Consider the following 19,112-nt stretch of genomic DNA (forward strand, 5'->3'; position numbering starts at 1 on the left):
TGTGGCATTGATGGCTGAGAGGCCCCATCTTGGGGAGATCGGCTGCTGGGTTGCAAGTCTTATTTCAAGTGACACTACATTGGATGACTTGCATTCTGGTGATGATGAAATGACAGTGAGCACAACACAACACCCAGTCCACTAGTGGAGAAAATCTTCAACCTGGCTGGGCATTAAACAAGGGTCTGCAACATGATAGCAACTAAGCAGGCAGACATGAGAGAGAGAGAGACAGAGAGAGACAGAGAGAGAGAGATGGAAGGAGAAGGGGACAGAGTGTGAGGGGGGAAAGATTAGTTGATGATTGGGTCAGAGATAGGAAGAACAATTTCTGTACTGAATTTGAAGATTTAAAATCAAATCGAAAGTAAGGACTGTTGTTATTAAAACTAAACTAACGTTGTGATCAGGATTGGGAAACTGAGTGATTCAGGTTGACTGTTGCCCCATCCTCTTCCTGAAGTGGCAATGAATGGGACTGTTGAAGTGATACATGGTTAGGATATTACTCTTCTTGCAATTCACATCAAATTTTGAAACAGTTATCACTATTCGTTTTTCAACTAGCTCACCATTTGTTAGCGCTAAAAAGTTCTGTGGTCATGTTCCAAACCTTCCACCACATAAAAATGCTTGGCACTATTGGTGATGTAATCTGTGCCCTCCATCTGGCAAGCAGACATGCTGATCACTAAACACAGTGATGACATCTAATGGTGTAGTTACTTCTTACACTACTAAATAAGTTCTTTCTTTGTTATTCAAATTAAAGAAAAACATATTTTTAAAACAACCATTCTCAGACTTCCAACTACATCAGATGTTTCAAACTCCATGAGCTTGTGGACAAATACTATGTTGGCACTGTTAAGTTCCAGCTATTGATTGTCAAGTGTTTGATGGTACCATTCTTTTACAGCTGCACCATTGATCCTTCTCACTTGGTAAAGTGATGTCACAACTAGCAGTGTAGGTGTATAAGGCTGGAGCTGACAAGTCCATCAGCATTGGTATCACCCTCCTTACTTTGACTGCAGAGTACTTAATCTTAATCTCACTGAGTTTGAAGCACTTGATGTAGCGAAAGCAAAACTTTAGTCAATACTGTGGTGTAGCTGCCAACAAATCAAAGTGTCAACTGAGATGTGATGTCTTTTAAGATATGGCATATAAGAGCAATATGATGCACTACATGTATATGGTTGTGAGTTGAAGCTTACAAAGAATGATGTAAATTACACAGCAACAAAAGGAAAATATTATGACAATTATGTGAACTTTTCAGAAGTTCAAATATTCATTTTTTGGGAGAGAACTGATAGACTTTATGGATCATTAGGCCTTAACAGACCTGGTGAAAAGAAAACAGCAGATGAATAAGACAGACCCTACTTTTCAAGAATTGATTTCAAAGTGAAGTTTACCAAAAGAAATGAGAAAAATGGCCATTTCACTACCCAGATCATCATTAGGACTATATGGGAAAGACTATAATTTGAAGGAGTGTGGTAAACTTCATATATAACATCTGAGAGAAGACCTACATGTGAAATATAAGAAGGAATGAGGCAACTACTTTCTTTAGATGCAGGAAGAAGATTCTGTAAATACAATAATTTTAGATAAATGTGAGAAAAGAGTGAGCATGAAGGAACAATAAGTGATTTGGCTAATCAAAAATAATGTGTTATTCAAGAAATCAAATTTACAGAGTTATAGTTAGCTTCTATGTGCCCTTCAAAAGCATGTAATGGGGTTAGTGTACTATGTTTGTTGTGGTCTTCAGCCCAAAAACTAGTTTGATGCAGCTCTTCATGCTTGTCTATACTATGGAGGCCTCCTCATCTCTGAATAACTGCTGCAACTACAACCATTTAAACATGATAACTATAGTCTAGTCTTAGTCTATCTCTACATTTCCACCCACCTCCCCCTCTCCTCAACTACCCTCTCTAGTGACACATGCATGCACTTTCAAAAGGCCACACATGCTGCATGGTTACATCATCTGTGGGGGCACCTCAGACAAGTGTGTGTGTGTGTGTGTGTGTGTGTGTGTGTGTGTGTGTGTGTGTGTGTGTGTGCACGCACGCACATGTGAGATCACCATCAGAGCCCACCATGGACCCCAGTCTACTTAAGGCTAGCTGAGGTACGCTTGACCTCAGTTCTCATGTGTATTGCTACAGCTCTTTGTGTATGTAATTGGTTCTTGCTGAATGCTACTTAAATACTGTGTTCAATTTGCCAATGCTTCCATGGAATAAGGTTGTGTTCAGTCTACTGGTCTTGTTGTACTTACACCTAATTACAACATGATTGGTAATGAGTGTGTTCTTGTTCTTGATACTAATTTCAGTCCTGTTTGGTCATCAGTTTATTCTCACAAAGGCTGATGATGTTATGGAGGACATATTACATCAGTTACTTGAACAGTGAGAATCATTTTTTCATGGCATTGCACCACCAATCACATGCACTGGACAGTCAAACTCTGGCAATTCAATCACTGACTTCTGTTTTGTCTAGTCAGCACGCTCTGCAGTTGTTGTAACTCACTGTTTTGCCCTCCAAGACCCGATAGTTTATCTGCCTCCCTTTTATACATATGATGAGTTTGTTGAGGAATGGGATGCATACAAGAAATGCCTGTGATAACACTTTCAAGTTTTTGGGATTACCAAAGCTATTTTATGACATGCCTTGTTCCTTTCATGGATATAACCTAGAGTGTACCAAGTCCTACCAACTGATCCCTTTGCAGGATCCATCTTCTTTAATGTTGACCAATTGTGTGAACTTCTTTCAAAATCCTAGAGTAAGCACACCCTTGTTATTGCATCCCAGGTTGAGTTTTACCACCGTATTAAGCAACCACATCAGTCCTATCAAGCATGGGCAGCTGAACTCCAGGATTAAGTTACCATTGTAATTTTGTGTCTGATGTGCATAAAGAACTGTATGCTCATCAGATGTTGAGATATACTACCATTCCTTTAGTACTGGATCATGGGGTGCAAGAGTGTGCTCTCCAGAGTGAAAATCCATAACGCTCCAAGGTTTTAGCTATCGCACAATCGTTCGAAGTGTCTCGAGCAGTGGGTAACCAAATTGAGTCATGGTGTGAGGTATCAGCAATCCAACCCTCTCCTCCACACCAGGTTTAAGATAGTTTACAGGGGGAAAAACATGCTTCTGGCAGGCAACACATGATCACAGCATGATGGTGGCTGGCCTCACTCCCAGAAGCAGCAATGCCAATGAAGTAAATGGGCCAGTAAACAACAATGTATATGTTCCATGCTCCTGTCCTGCCCTTATTATTTTCCATAAGTGCCCAGACTTCCCAAACCACTGGGCTACCTGTCATAATTACAACAAAACATGGTCACATTGATTGTGTTTGTAGTGCAACACAACAATCCTGGAGTGAATATAGACATAAACATTGTATCGGCTATTTCTGTTTGACCAAACAAGATTTTCACTGATGTTATGGTGTTTCATAAAGTTCTACACATGCAAGTGGATATAAGAGCCGCTGTAACCTCGTTATACTTACAAACTTATATGAACTTGGGCTCCACTCCTCATCTCCCTGTGTCACAAAAATTAATAAATTACAATAAACAGTGTATTCCTAATCTTGGTAAGTTTCTGCCCCAGTGACCTACAACTCAGTAGTGTCCAGTCACTTATATTTCTTTATGTTGATAATTCATGTACATAGAATCAGTTTGGGTTAAATGCTTCTAAGTTGTTTGGTTTTACCATTTCAGATGAAGTGAATTTAGTGTCTCGAGAAGTGCCATATACACAGTTAGATGCATTATGTTCTGAGTTTTCCTCTTTTTTCTCTCCAGTAGTGGGGTGTACCAAGAGTTTTTCAGTGCACATAACCATGCAACCTTCTGCTCGGTCTTGTTTTTTTCCATCCTGTCCGGTTCCAGTGGCACTCAGTAAACTAGTCAAAGATGAATTAGATAGCGTCATGGAATCCAGCATTGTTTATCCTAGTGCGTCAAGTGAATGATCTATCCCCTTAGTTATAGAAAAGAAACGGTTGGGCTGGTTACACCTTTGTGGCAATTTTAAAGATTCTGACAATGCACAATCTGTTGTGGATACATACCCGGTACCGCACCCAGGTGAACTCTTTGCAAAGTTATCAGGTGGTCAATATTTCTGAAAAATGGACTTCTCAGATGCCTATAAAAACTTCCTTTAAAAAAAAAAAACTTGTAAATTATTAAGCACAGATGCTGTACATCTGTGCTGGGTTGTCCAAACTATTTAGATGAGATTGTAGTTTCTGATACCCCCAATGAAGAACATTTACTACATGTCTGTACACTCTTTTCCAACCTCCAAGTGGCTGGATTGAAGAGTAATTCAGAAAATTGTCAATTTTTTCAACCTTCTATCATTTACCTTGGGTTTGAAGTTTCTTGCAAAGTGTCTCAAAGCCTTGCATCATCATATTTCTGCTATTTTGTCACTTCCATACCCTACATAAGTCAGAGAAATTCAGGTGTTTCTGGGAAAAGTCTCTTATTACCATAAATGTTTGCCTTGGGTACCAACAACTGCACAGCCATTACATGTGTTGCTGCACAAATGGACTGTTTTGTTGATTACCAACTTGTGAAACTGCATTTTCCACCCTCCAGATCATTTGTGGTCTGCACCCTGCTTAATGATGTACCAACCCCCCATTTGGTCTATGTGACAGATGCTTCACAGTACAGGTTGGGGATGGCATTGGCTCATTGATATCCCAATGGTTCTGAATGGCCTATTGCTTATGCCTCAAAAATGCTGACTCCTCTTCAGACTAGATACTCTGTGATAGAAAAGGTATCTTTGGTGATTGTCTATGCTGTGAAGAAATTCCATGTTTTTCTCTATGGTACCAAATTCCACCTGGTCACTGATAAATAGCCATTGGTTTCCTTGCTCAGTCCTCCTGCTTCGTTATCAGATAAATCAGAACATCAAATTCAGTGTTGTGTTCTTTTCCTTTCATGTAACAAATATGAGATTCATTTCTGCCTTGTGAATCAACAAACAAATACCAATGCTTTGTCCCACCTGCTGACTGGTAATAACCCAGGATTTGATTAGGAGAAATTGCTTTTTTTCCACATTGATGTCACTACACAGCAAATGGTTGATGGTTTTCCTGTAAGTAGTACATAGATCACAAAGGCTGTAGCTTTGTACCCCATTTTGCAGAATTTCATAACATTCTTACATGGTTGGCCAGATTCACCACCTTCTTGGGTGTCTGACCCCCTTCATAATTACTACAACTTTTGTTATCAGTTTTCTGTAGTGGATGGTGTTCAGCTTTTAGACATAGATCATGAAGCCTCTCAGATAGTGATCCCCCTTAGCCATTCGTTCGGAGGTTCTCCATCTATTACGTGCTGATCATTGTGGTGTATCACACACAAAAGCATAGGTCTGTCTGCCCCTGTTTCAGCCCGACTTGGACAGTAATGGTACCCACCTGGTTACCTCCTGTTCCCCGGGTGTGATGGACCATCAGCTCCCCAGGTATCATTGTCTCCTTGGCTGATACCATCACATTCATGGGACTGTATACATGTGGATTTCCCTGGCCCATTTCTCAATGCTTATTGGATGTTAGTTGTTGATGCACATTCCCATTTTCTTTATGTTGTTTGTGGTGTTTCCACACCCACAAATGCCGCTGTCACAGCCTTGTCCAAAATTTGTTTCACTCAAATGCTTCCCCATAATGTTAGTGTCCAACAAAGGTGCACAATTTTCATTGCTAAACTTTGTAGCATTTTGTGATTCCCATGGTATCCTCACCCAGCTGTTCCATCCACAATTTGATGGTGAAGTAGAACACCTAGTGCAAATGTTCACAACTCAGGTGAAAATGTATGTTACCAATTTGCCAGCCAACATTGCCTTAGATCGGTTTCCTTCCTCATACCATTTCAAGCCATTTGCCAAGAAGAGCACAGCATAGTTACTCCATGGGCACCAGCTAAGGACACTGCTACAGCTTCTGCAACCTCCACCTGGACGTCAACCCGTGCAGCCATCATGTTTCTTACAGCTGGGAGTGGCTGTCTGGGCATGTGGTTTTGGATGTCATCCTAAATTGATTTCTGCTGTCCTTGCCAGATGCTGTGGGTGGTGTCTCTGCAACATTTGTGCATAGGACAGCCTCTGCTCGAGACACCACAATCAACTTTGCCTTCATGTGGCTGGCTGGGTTCATCTTGATGTCATCCCATCACCTCAGAGCCCATCCACATTGGGCATCACATCACCTGCTGCTGCTGCTGGTTCTCCACTCCCACTTGGATGAGGGCATCTGTCCTCAGTGGCCAAACCAGCAGTTTCTCTGTTGTTTCTGACACCATCATCAGGGATTCTATCACCCATTCCTGAGCAACCTCTGATACCAGTATCATAAGTGCTGTGAGCTCCATCAGCAGAGCCAATGCCTGAGGTCGACATGGAAACAGTCCCGGGATCACCAGTGTTGACGTATGGTTATAAAACAAAGGAATGTGGGTGCAGAATGTGTGCTTGCCTGAAGTGCTTCAGACCGTATGCTCCTGTTGCAGCAAGCCACCTTAGCCAGAGCCCAGCATATGAGGAGGACAGCATGAGGAGGACAGCATGGACATCTCAAGAATCCCTGATCCCCCTAAGTGAGGAGTAATGCAGTGATACATGTGCATACTTCCAAAAGGCCACGCATACGACAGTGCTGTGTCATCTGCAGAGTGCATCTCAGACTTTGTGTGTGTGTGTGTGTGTGTGTGTGTGTGAGAGAGAGAGAGAGAGAGAGAGAGAGAGAGAGAGAGGGAGAGAGAGAGACTTCCTTTAGTCAAGTTGTTCCATGAATTTCTTTGTCTCCAGTTTGATTCAGTATCACCTCATCTGCTGTCAGATCTACCAATCCAATCTTCAGCATTTTCCAGTACCTTTCAAAGCTGACATGTCATTCTTGCCTTATATCTTTGTTATCCACATTTCCCTTTTGTACAAGGTACCACTGTATATAATGCTTAAGGAGAAACTTCCCCATATTTAAATTTACACTTGATATTAATAAATGTCTGTCTTCTAGAATTGTTTTTCTTGCTACTGCCAGCCTATATTTTATATCTTCTCTATTTCAGCTATTGTAATATATTTTGATGTACAAACAGCAATACCTATCAACCACATTTAATATCTCATTTCCTAGTCTAAATTGCTTAGCATTGCAAGATTTTAATTGACTGCATTCCATTATCCCTGTTTAACTTTTGTTGATATTAATTTTATAACCTCCTTCAACACAATATCGACCTTGTTCAACTGCCCCTGAAGTGTGCCAACTCTAACAGAATTAAATGTCAATGGCAAACCTCAGATTTTTAATTTCTTCTCCCTGTAACTTAATTCCCTTTCCAAGTTTCTTGTTTGCTTCCTTCAAACTTTTTCAATGAACAGATTGAGTAACATTCAGGATAGGCTACAACCCTGTCTAACTTCCTTTTCAATTGCTGCATCTCTTTTTGTCCTTCAACTCATAAATAGAGCCTGGTTTCTATACATGATTGAAATAACATATTGCTCCATGGGTTTTATACCTGAGAACTTCAGAATTTGAAACAGTGTACTCCAGTCATTGTTGTCAAAAGCTTTCTCAAAATCTACAAATTCAATAAATGTAGATTGGCTTTCTTCAACCTATTTTCTACAGTAATCCATACAGTCAGTATTATCTCACGTGTTCCTACATTATTCCAGAAACCAAACTAATCTTCTCCAATACAACTTTCTATCAGTCTTACCATTCATTTGTAACTGGTGATTTTTTTTAATATTTAAATTTGCCATCATCTACCTTCTTTGGAATTGTAATCATTAGATTATTTTTAGAGTCTGATGGTATTTTGCCCCTCCCATATATTTACATACCAGGTGAAATAGTTTTGTATGACTGACTTAAGCAACAGTCTCAATAAATCTGGGGGAATAGTGTCTACTACAAAGTCCTTGTTTCATTGTAGACCTTTATTTAGTACTCTTTCATATTCTTCTCACTGTTATATACCCAACTCATCTTCATTTACTCCCATGTTTTCCCTTCCTACATTGTCTTCAAGTCTGTTTCCATTTTACAGACTTTCTACGTATTCTTTCAGCCTTTCAAACTTCTTCCTTAATGCAGATTTGCCATCTGAGCTCTTAATATTTATACAGATCCTTATTTCAAAAGCCTCTTTTATTTTCCTATAGGCAGCATCTGTCTGTCTTGTAGTCATTCATGCTCCTACAATTTCATACTTCTGCTCATGACACTTCTGTTTTGCCATTTTACACTTTCTGTCAATATTCTTTTTAGACATCTGTTTTCCTTTGTGCAGGTTCATTTGCTGAAATTTTATAATTTCTTTTTTCCTCGGTTAAATTCAATATTTTATGTGATATTCATAGATTTCTACTGGGCCTATTTGACCTACTGCTTTCACTGTTCATTTTTCAAAGCTACCAATTCATCTTCTATTTGATTCCTTTCCCTGTTTCCTACCCAATTATAACTTTGGAAGTCTCAACACCTTTAGTCCTTTCAATCTATCTGTGTTGCATCTTCTTATCTTCTTACTTTTTTGCAATTTATTCAGTTTTAATGTGAACTTCATAACAAACAAATTATAGTCAGAGTTCATGTCTGCCCTGGAAATGTTTAGCAGATTGCAATATGATTTCAAAATCTTTGTTTTACTTTGATGTATTCTGATACTGCCCATGTCTCTTTCATATTCACAATTTTCTTTTATGATTTTTTTAAAGTATGTGTTGTGAATGATTAAATTCTGCTATGTTCTACCAGACAGTTCCCCTTTTGCCTTCCCCCAGCCCATATCCCTCCATTCATATGAGACACACAATGTAGCATACCTGGTTTCACAGGGGATATGAGACATTATACTAGTGTACACTTTTGGACCGATGTGTCTGCTCTGGTGGTGCTCCATGATTTTCATTATTTTGAGTGTGTTAAAATTCTACACACAAATTTTTAATTAACTGTGGTTTTTTCCCCATAATCATTTACTCATTGTTTTGAGGCTTGTGAACATCATGATAATTGGTGTATTATTGAACATTTGTGACTGTCAAGTAAAGTTCCTACTGTATCATCAGTTTTGAACTACACTGGTACTTCTTAGAACTTTTTTGCAACAGTGTCTTTGTTAAAAATAATTGTTTCCCCACAAATTCCATTGTGTGTTTATGTGATAAAAAGTATATTTTTTATAATTTTTGGATGCTTACAAGTCTTGCATGTTTAGTATTTTGTAGTAAATTGTCAGCTAAAGTTCTGTATTTTGTAAAACTTGGCAGCAATGTGTTTTCAAAAAATAATTTTCCCTTTATTGCATTATATGCACTTATGGTATTAGTGCAATACTTTCACCATTTTCCACTAATTGACCTGCTTCTTCTAAGTCGGTATTTAAAATTTCTGCAACTGTGATGTAAACTTAATTCTTACAAGTTCAACAGCTGAGATGTAGTATTATATATTGTATCTGTCATACAATGTTCCATACAGAGTCCTCCTTCAGCAGTGGTGCATATTTTTGAAATTTTCAGTGCATGAGCACTGTTTTAGACATAGTTATATGCATTTGTTAGTGAGCATAATCTTGACAAAAGACTGAGACACAAAATGAACTTCAGGGAATTTGTAAATTTTATACCACATTTTCCTCTCATAATCACACATCCCATTTATTAGGAGTGGTGACTTTAGATCTAACAGGAGCATGAAATCCTTGCAGTGAAACAGATTCTAAAATTAAAACAAAATCAGTAAGGTTAATTTAAAGTGATTTGCTTATTGTTCAGATAAACATTACATCAGTGAGAATGCATCCACACTGTGAATGCAAGATAAGTTATTTCCTGTGCTTAGGCACTGGAAAACACTCTGATTTCTGTCAAGTGAATGGAAGCTTCTGCAAGTGAACGTATTGAGAAAACTGCAAAGGGATATAGAAGTTACCTCAAGTTCTGTCTTCTCCAACTGAAAATGTTTCCTCTGCAGAAAGTACAGGATCAATCACTGCTAATCCATTTGACCATGAATGGCATGTCAGTGGTAAGTCTAGTGGCCCTGTACAGAGAAGACAGAGGCCAGGGAGGATGCAGGATATTACAGTCATCACTCTAAGTAAGATGTTTGAGTTGCTGTCTTCCACTGAAACTCATGGAGCCAGTGAGCCAGATTTTCCTTCTGGGCAGCCTGCTGTATTCCAGTATCAGGGAGTATCAATTGCAAATAAGTTGTGGTTTGTTGAACATCAGCAGTTCATCAAACATATGAAGAATAATGGTACCTCTTAGGGAACTGGCAGCAAAGTATGAGAAAGATCACTTTATATAGTCTTTGTATATGTCTGGATGCATCATCTAACATGGTGGAGAGGCTGTTCTGAAAACCATTGAGGGATCAAAGTGCAACCAACTGCAGATATTGGCCCACACTGAAATGAAAAAGACCTCTTATCTTGAATCATTCGAGATACTGACAGAGAGTGCTTGACTAGCCTCACACAGAGTTTCAAAGAGACTCACAATCTGCAGTGTTTTTCCTATATCTGATTGTTAGTGAGCATAATCTTGACAAAAGGCTGAGACACAAAATGAACTTCAGGGAATTTGTAAATTTTATACCACATTTTATGGTTTTAAGCCAGAAACAGATACTTAAATGCTTCTGTGACAAGCTATGCTGTCACATCTGGCAATTACATCATTAAGTTGAAAAATGTAGGTTCCTCCTAAATCAGTCAGGTGTGCACAGGGCATCAGAGGTTCCTACCCAGGTATCTGACTGTGTGTGGACACACAAAGATTTCTTAACTTAAGTGGCCCCCCACCCATTCCAGATAATAAGAACTGAAGGAGACACCAAGGTATTGATGTAAGAACCAGAGAAATGTGCACTGCCCCATAGACAACATGGTTAAAATGCTAATGATCAATTGCCAAAGCACTGACAATAAATTCTGAGACTTAGAAGCAGTCCTAAAAAGCAGTGGACCTCGTATAATATTAGCAAAAGAAAGGTGCCTAAAACCCAAAATTGGCAGCAATGAGAATTTTAGAGTAAACCTATGTTGGTATCAAAAGGATAGGCCAATGGGAAGTGGAGATCATGTGTTTGTTGCAGTAGACAAGAAACTCAAAACTATTGATATAAAAATTGAAGCCGCATTCAATATTGTTTGGGGCAAACTAAGTATTATGGGTGGGCATAAATTAATAACTGTTTTTTTTATTAACAACTCGTCTCTGCATCATATGCAACTGAAAACTTTAGAATAACCCATAACTCATTAATACATATGTTCTTGAATCATACTATATTTGTTAATGGAGACTTTAATCATTCAGCAATGGGGATGGTTAACAGTTTGATTACAACAAAATTCAATTGCCTTACAGCTGCACATTTTATTGTATTTTGATGTGTATCTCATTTAATTATAAACAATTTCAAGACAATATTGTCTCATTTTCAGGTACCTATTTGTGAGTCGTGCCTCATGAACTGAATGTTGAAACTGTCATTTCATCAGGGAAGATCCCTGTAATATGCCATATAGGGTGATAATTCAAGTCAGACACCTTTTACTCCCTGTGTCAAAACCAACACAGGAAGTAGAGGCTGTTTGATACAAATTATCAACAAGTATGGCAGACACATTATACCCTTGATGGTATAATAGTTATGATATTTATGTTACTTAATTCATGAAACACAACTAAGGGGTACCTTAAGATGAGATAAGATTCTCTTGATGTCTATTGTACCTAAAAGAAATGAGCACCAAAATAAAAACAAAAATGAAAATAATACAGCAGTAAGGAAACTGATTTTCATTGGACGAAATAAATAACAGGTGAGAATCCTGTGGATCAAGAAGTAGGTGTTTTGAAACAGTTTGTGAAGTAATACTAAATACTTTCTCTGGAACAAACGTATTTCAGGATATCCTTATTGAAAATGATATCAGTCTACTTCAAGCAGTTGCAGCAACAATGATAACTGAAGCACAACGGTCAGCTAAACCAAAGGGGAAGATTTATACATTCAGTAAGTTAGGTAAAAAGGTTGTTCATCACATATCAAGGAGCACAGCAAAACATTTACATATGGGAAGAAACAGTGGCTAAATACTAAAAGAATAGTTCACCATTTACTAAAAAAAATATGTACTTAGAAGTGCAGCACCAACAGTGTACAGTAACTTTAAGGAAACTTCTAATAAAACAATGCATACTGTTTAGCATTTACAGCTACATCTACATCAAGATGATAACTCTGCAATTCACAATTAAGTGCATGACAGTGAGTTCATCAAACAACTTTCAATCAATTTCTCTACGGCTCCACTCTCTAACAGTGTGCATCAGAAACAAGCACTTAAATCTTGCTGAGTATGATGATCATTTCTCACTATGTATGTGGGAGCCAACAGAATAAGTTTGCATGTGGAGGAGAAAGTTGGTGATTGAAATTTCATGAGAAGATTCTGCCACAGCAGAAAACACCTTTGTTTTAATGACTGCCACCCTAATTCACACATAATGACTGTTGCACTCTCTCCCCTATTTCATGATAATAACAAATGAGCTGACCTTCTTTAAACTTTTTCAGTGTCCTTTGTCAGTCCCATCTGATACAGATCCCTCACTGCACAGCAATACACCAGAAGGGAACAGACAAGAATGGTGTATGCAGTCTTTTGGTCGATCTGTTGCATTTCCTAAGCGTTCTACCAATAAATTACAGTCTTTGGTTTGCTTACCCACAACATTACCTATGTGATCATTCCAATTGAAGTTATTTGTAACTGTAATCCCTAAGTATTTTTGAATTTGCAGCCTTTAGATTTGTGTGATTTATCATCTGCTGATATTAGGCAGATTTCTTTCAGTACCCATGTGGATAACTTCACAATTTTTAAAGTCAACTGCCATTTTTTGCACCATACAGATATCTTGTCTAAATCAATTTGGAGTTGGTTTTGATCATCTGATGACTTTACAAGACTGTAAATGACAGCATAATCTAAAAAAATCTAAGAGGGCTGCTCAGATTATCTGCTATGTCATTTATGTAGATCAGAAGCAGCAGAGGGCCTATAACACTTCCTTGGGGAATGATAGATATTATTTCTGCCTTACTCGATGACTTTCTGTCAATTACTGTGAACTGTGACCCATCTGACACAAACTCATGACTCCAGTCACACAACTGAGACGATTCTCCATAGGCACGCAATTTTGTTAGAAGATGCTTGTGAGGAATGGTGTCAAAAGCCTTCTGGAAATGTAAAAATATGTTGATAGCACTCATTACTTCATGAGAATAGAGAGTAAGTTGTGTTTCACAAGAATGATTTTTCCTGAATCTGTGCTGGCTATTAGTCAGTAAATCATTTTCTGCAAGATAGTTCATTATGTTCAACACAGAATTAGTCCCAAACTTCTACTAAAATTATCATTAGTGATATGGAGTCTGTAATTAAGTGGATTACTCCTGTTTCCTTTCTTCATTACCGATGTGACGTGTGTAACTTTCCAGTCTTTAGGTACATATCTTTTGATGAGTGAGCAGTTGCATGTCATTGTCAGATATGGAGCTACTGTATCGGCATACTCTGAATGGAAGCTGACTAATATGCAATCTGGACCTGAAGCATTGCCTTTATTAAGTGATTTAAGCTGCTTCACTACACCAAGGATATCTACTTGTAAGATACTCATGTTGGCAGTTGTTTTTGATTTGAACTCTGAAATATTTTCTTCATCCTCGTTGGTGGACAAGTTTTGAAAAACTGTGTATAGTTACTCTGCTTTAGTGGCACTGTCATCAGTGACATAACCCTTGTTATCACACAGTGAAGATATTGATTGCATCTTACTGCTGGTATACTTTACATATGACCAGAATCTCTTTGGGTTTCCTGCCAGATTTCAAGACAGAGTTTCAATGTGGAAACTATTAAAAGCATCTCACATTGTAGTTTGCACTAAATTTCGAATGCCTATAAAGTTTCGTCAAACTTGTGGATTTTGCATTCTTTAAAATTTGGCATGCTTTTTTTGTTGATTCTGCAATAGTGTTTTGACCTGTTTAGTAGGGCTCATTACCCTCACTTATTAATTTATGTACTACATATATCTTAATTGCCATCGATACAATTTCTTTGAATTCAAACCACAGCTGGTCCATGCTTACATAGTCAGATTGAAAGGAGGGGAAACTGACTCTTAGATAAACATCTAATGAATTTTTATCTGCCTTTTTTAAAAAGATGTACTTAGCACTTATTTTTGGTGGGTGTATCTGTCATGATGCTCTCTATTCGTCAGGATTATTTGTTTCTAATGGGTCAAGTATGTTTTTGCGACCATTTACACTTTGAGTGGGCTCCTGAACTAAATGTTTGAAATAGTTTTCTGAGAAAGCATTCAGTACAATTTTGGATGACATTTTATGCCTATTGCTGGATTTAAACCTGTATTGAGAGCAGACTGAAGTCACCACCAACTAAAATTATATGAGTGGGGTACTGATTTGAAATGAGACTCAGGTGTAAAACAAAGCACAGGGCTTAGACAAACAGATGCTAAATAAAACACAATTGACTGTTAAGAGCACCATGCATGAAACCTTCAATTAGCACAGTATTATATTATCAAAGGATCTCTCACAAAACTTAAAGAAGTTCTGGTCATATGTAAAGGCTGTCAGAAACAACAAACTAAGTGTCCGAAAACTTGTGTAGGGCATAGGAACTATAACTGAGTGTAGTGATGCAAGAGCTGAACATTGTTTCCAAATGTTTGTTTGATAAGGAAAGTACAAAACATAGTCCAGTTTTATTTTCTCACCACTGAAAAGATGAATGATATAAATTTCAGCATCTGTGATGTTGAGAAATAGTTAAATCATTAGAACTGAACAAGAAGACACCATGCCCGAAAGGAATTCCTGTCCCTGATTCAATACAGAATTTGTAGCAGGGTTAGTTCCCATTTTAACCATAATATACCACAGATGACTCACAAAAAACACTGTGCACAAAGATTTGAGTAAAGTACGAGTCACTACTGCCTAGAAAAAAAGGCAGCAGGAGGGATCCACAAAATTACTGTCCTGTCTCACTGACATTTATCATGTGTAGAATCCTAGAACTTATTCTGAGCCTCAGTTCAAACATAATCATGTATTACAATCAGAATGAGCTTCTCCATGTGAACCAGCATGGATTCTTAAAACATCAATTATGGGAACCCAACTTGTGCTTTTCTCACTTGATAACCTGAAAGTCATGAACCATGGTAACCAGGTGGATGTAATATTACTTGAGTTGAGTCAGTACCACATGAATATTTTTAGTAAAAATATAATCATATGGGGTCTTAAAAATTATGACTGGGCTGATGGTTTCATGGTAGGGAGGACACAACATGTTATTTCTAATGGAGAGTTAATGACAGAAGTAGAAATTACTTCAAGTTGGTTTTGTGACCCTTGCCCTTGATGTTGTATATTAATAATCTACAATTGTGAAAATGATACACTGATACTCACCATAAAGATGACATACTGAGCTGCAGACATGCACAGCAAAAAAAAATTGGTACACACTAATACAGAAAGGAAAGGAAACCGCACACACATTTACAGGAGCAGGAAGGCCCCATGCATACATGACCACTAGAAGTCTGGCTAGACTGGACAGATACATGATCATGTGAGGATGAGATGTGCCTCTTTCTGTAAATATTCGTTTATTTTCATTTCTTTTCTGAACAAGGCTTTAGCTGATAGCTTAGTGTGTAACCGTCTTTTCATTGTTGCTGTCTGCAACTCAGTGTGCCATCTTTACGGTGAGAAGCTATCTATCCTTTTCACAATTGTTGATATTCCAACATGGACTTCCTGTTGTTATACTAATTCTTTGGCAGATAATATTAATAGTAACCTCAGACACTTGCAGATGATGCAGTTATCCATAATGAATTACTATCTCAAAAACTCCGCACAAAATTTTCAGATCCTGATAAGATTTGAAAGTGATGCATAGATTGGTAATATGCTTTAAATATACAGAAATGTAAAACTATTTTCTCACAAAACACAGACAAAGAGTATCATTTCACTTAAACATCAATGAATCACAATTTGTAGAGGGAATGATAACATAGGCTCAGTTGTAGATAATGTTGGTGGCAGACTTCAGTTCAGTGCCGGGAAACTGTGATTGGTCTAACAAGAAGAGTGCTCACAGGTGAGTGCTTCCAAGTCCTTAGCTTGTTTCACCTCAGAATACTGCTCAAGTACATGGAGGCCATACAAAATAAACTAACACATGATATTGAATGTATGAAAGTTGTTCAGTAAGTAATGCAACATTTTTTTCTCAAAGCAGGATGGTTTTATTCAAGATTTAAATACACCATACTATTTCCCAATTCTTTCACAATGAAAGCCTGATTTTTTACATAATCTACATTCAACTCTAGGGCCATATGCCATCTTAATGTGTGAGCCTGTACGTTGTCATGAAACCATTCTACTGGTCTGCATCTCAGCCAAGTTCTTCCTACATGAATAACTTCCCCATCATTGCTGTATTACTTCCAACAGCACAGAGTTAATCCTTCAGTGGACCAAAAAGATGGAGTCAGAAGATGTGAGATCTGGGCTGAAAGATGGATAATGAAGAACAGTCCACTGGAGTCTCATGATCTCCTCTCTGGTACGCAGTCTTGCAAGGGTTTGTGTTATAGAGAAAGTCATGTGTATTGACATTTTTAGATACAGATATGCTATAATCATTTCTTAAATTTCATAAAGCCTCACAATAGACTTCAGTGTTGATTGTTTGACTGTAAAGGAGGGTATCATATGTAATAACCGCTTCAAAGACCAGAAGACTGTAGCCATGGCTTTACCAGCTTACTTGCTGTCATCACAGAAGACACTGTGTGGTACCACTCCTTGGATTGCTATTTTGTTTCTGGTTCAAAGTGGCAGAGCTATATTTCATTGCCTGTAACAATGTTTGATAAGCAATTGTCACAATCAACCTCATAACAAACACAAATATTCTTTCTTTCCTCCTTATGGTGTTCCATTAGGCTTTGAGGAACCCACTGGGCACAGGCCTTTGAATGTGCTATCTGGTGAGCAAGTGTGTCAGCACTGCCAACAGAGATATCAAGTTGAGCACTGAGTTACTTGATTCTTATTCCTTGTTCATCTTGATTTGGTGTGTCTGCACACTGCAACATTGCAGGTGTCACAGCCATGGGGCATCTGACAGATTTTCTTCTCATTGTTCTCTTGACAACAGATACTTCGCCTTGTGGCTTATCATGCTTTTATCCAATTCCCAGTGTCTGTAGACATTCTGTAAACATCTGTGAATATTTGTGATTGTCTGATTTTCCACCTAAAGAGATTCAGTAACTGCTCTTTCTCTGTAAAGTACCTCAGTTGGAGATGCCACTTCACAGAAGTGTTAAAAAACTTGAATTTGCAGATGCTTGAATATAGATGCAGGTTATCCCATAAAAGCATACTTGCAAAATTTCAGGAACCAGTATTATCTGAAGACTACAGAGTTATTTTTTCACAACCTAAATGTCACACCTATAGAGACTGTGAAGATGATATTATATTCATTACAGCATGCACAGAGACATTTAAGCAGTTATTCTTATCACACACCATACACAACTTAGCAGGAAGGCTCCATAATATGTGATACATGCTAAGCAGCATCTTCGATGCACTTCACAACGGTTTGCTGACAATGTATGTTGATGTACATATAAAAGGAAACAAAAGAGCATCATATTTATTGGTAGTGCACATATGTTCATCATCAATACTGGTAAAATTACACACTATTGGAAGTGCAGTAACTAGTGCACTAAGCAGGATTTTTAGTAACACCATAAATAATTAAAGAATGCTTTCTAACAACTGAGGGCATTTAATCACCAGTGAGTTTAAAGAATTATTTCCTTTTGAAGGAATCAGACATGTTTAATTATCCAGAGATCACATTTAAGCTAATCCTTATGAAATGGGAATGAGGTTAGACTGCTTGTGTTAAACCTGTTCTTCAAAAGCTGATTATTAATGCCATGTAATAGAAGCATATATGAAATGGTACTAAAGGAATTTCTCCTACTTATAGTGATCTCACTGCAGCAGGCATATGAGGGTTTAACTCTACATGAAACACTACTGATATGTTCAGACAAGCCTCACATCAACAATATAGACAGATATGAGTATAGCTGTATCAAGAAATTTGTCCAACTCAAGAAAGTTGAGAAAGGAAAGAAATAATTTTGGTGTTAGGCCTACAGAACATATAATGGATGAAATACTTTTGTGATAGGATAAAGAAAAACTGTTATGGAAGTGAAGCAAGTGAAAATGTTCCCTGTGCACAAGGGTTTTATTATAGTACACACCATAATTCTTGTTCTCTAGTTTATAACTCATAAGCAATTATGTGACAAAATGGTACACACTGAGAGCATGTTTTGTTCTAAGTGTGAGAAAAATGTTAAAACTAAGGAACTTAGTGTTTTGTGGCCTCGGGTGCAGAAAAACGTTTCACATTGAATGTGTTGTTCTCAAAAACACTGAAAATCACATTAGGTTCATTCAAGTAAACCTGTCATAGCTGAGTGCAACCATATTCAGACTGTCTCTACTGCACACATGCAACTTTATCATAGTTTCAACCATCAGAACCCCGTAGGTTTACTTGACACATATTTCATGTGTTTCGTTGTCTGACCATCTGTAGCGATAGTTGATACCTCTACTCTCTTGTCTCTTCCCATTGGACAAATTTTTCTGGTTTAAATAATGAAACAATGCACCCAGTAGGTATCTTTTCCCCCTATGCTTAGCACTATGTGTTTTGAGAATTTATTCTCATTGTCAAGTGAAAATATTGATGTAAATATTTTGTGTGCTGTGGGTATGTGTGTTGTGCCTCTCTTCCACTGTA

General features: G+C 37.9%; 1 protein-coding gene across 4 annotated transcripts in view; it reads right to left on the bottom strand.

Moving 5' to 3' along the window:
* Positions 1-19,112, bottom strand: part of LOC126263063 (proton-coupled folate transporter-like) — a 266,917-nt gene that overhangs the window by 185,890 nt on the left and 61,915 nt on the right. The window lies entirely within an intron of this gene.

This window comes from Schistocerca nitens, chromosome 6, assembly GCF_023898315.1.
Source record: "Schistocerca nitens isolate TAMUIC-IGC-003100 chromosome 6, iqSchNite1.1, whole genome shotgun sequence".
In the NCBI taxonomy this organism is placed as follows: domain Eukaryota; kingdom Metazoa; phylum Arthropoda; class Insecta; order Orthoptera; family Acrididae; genus Schistocerca; species Schistocerca nitens.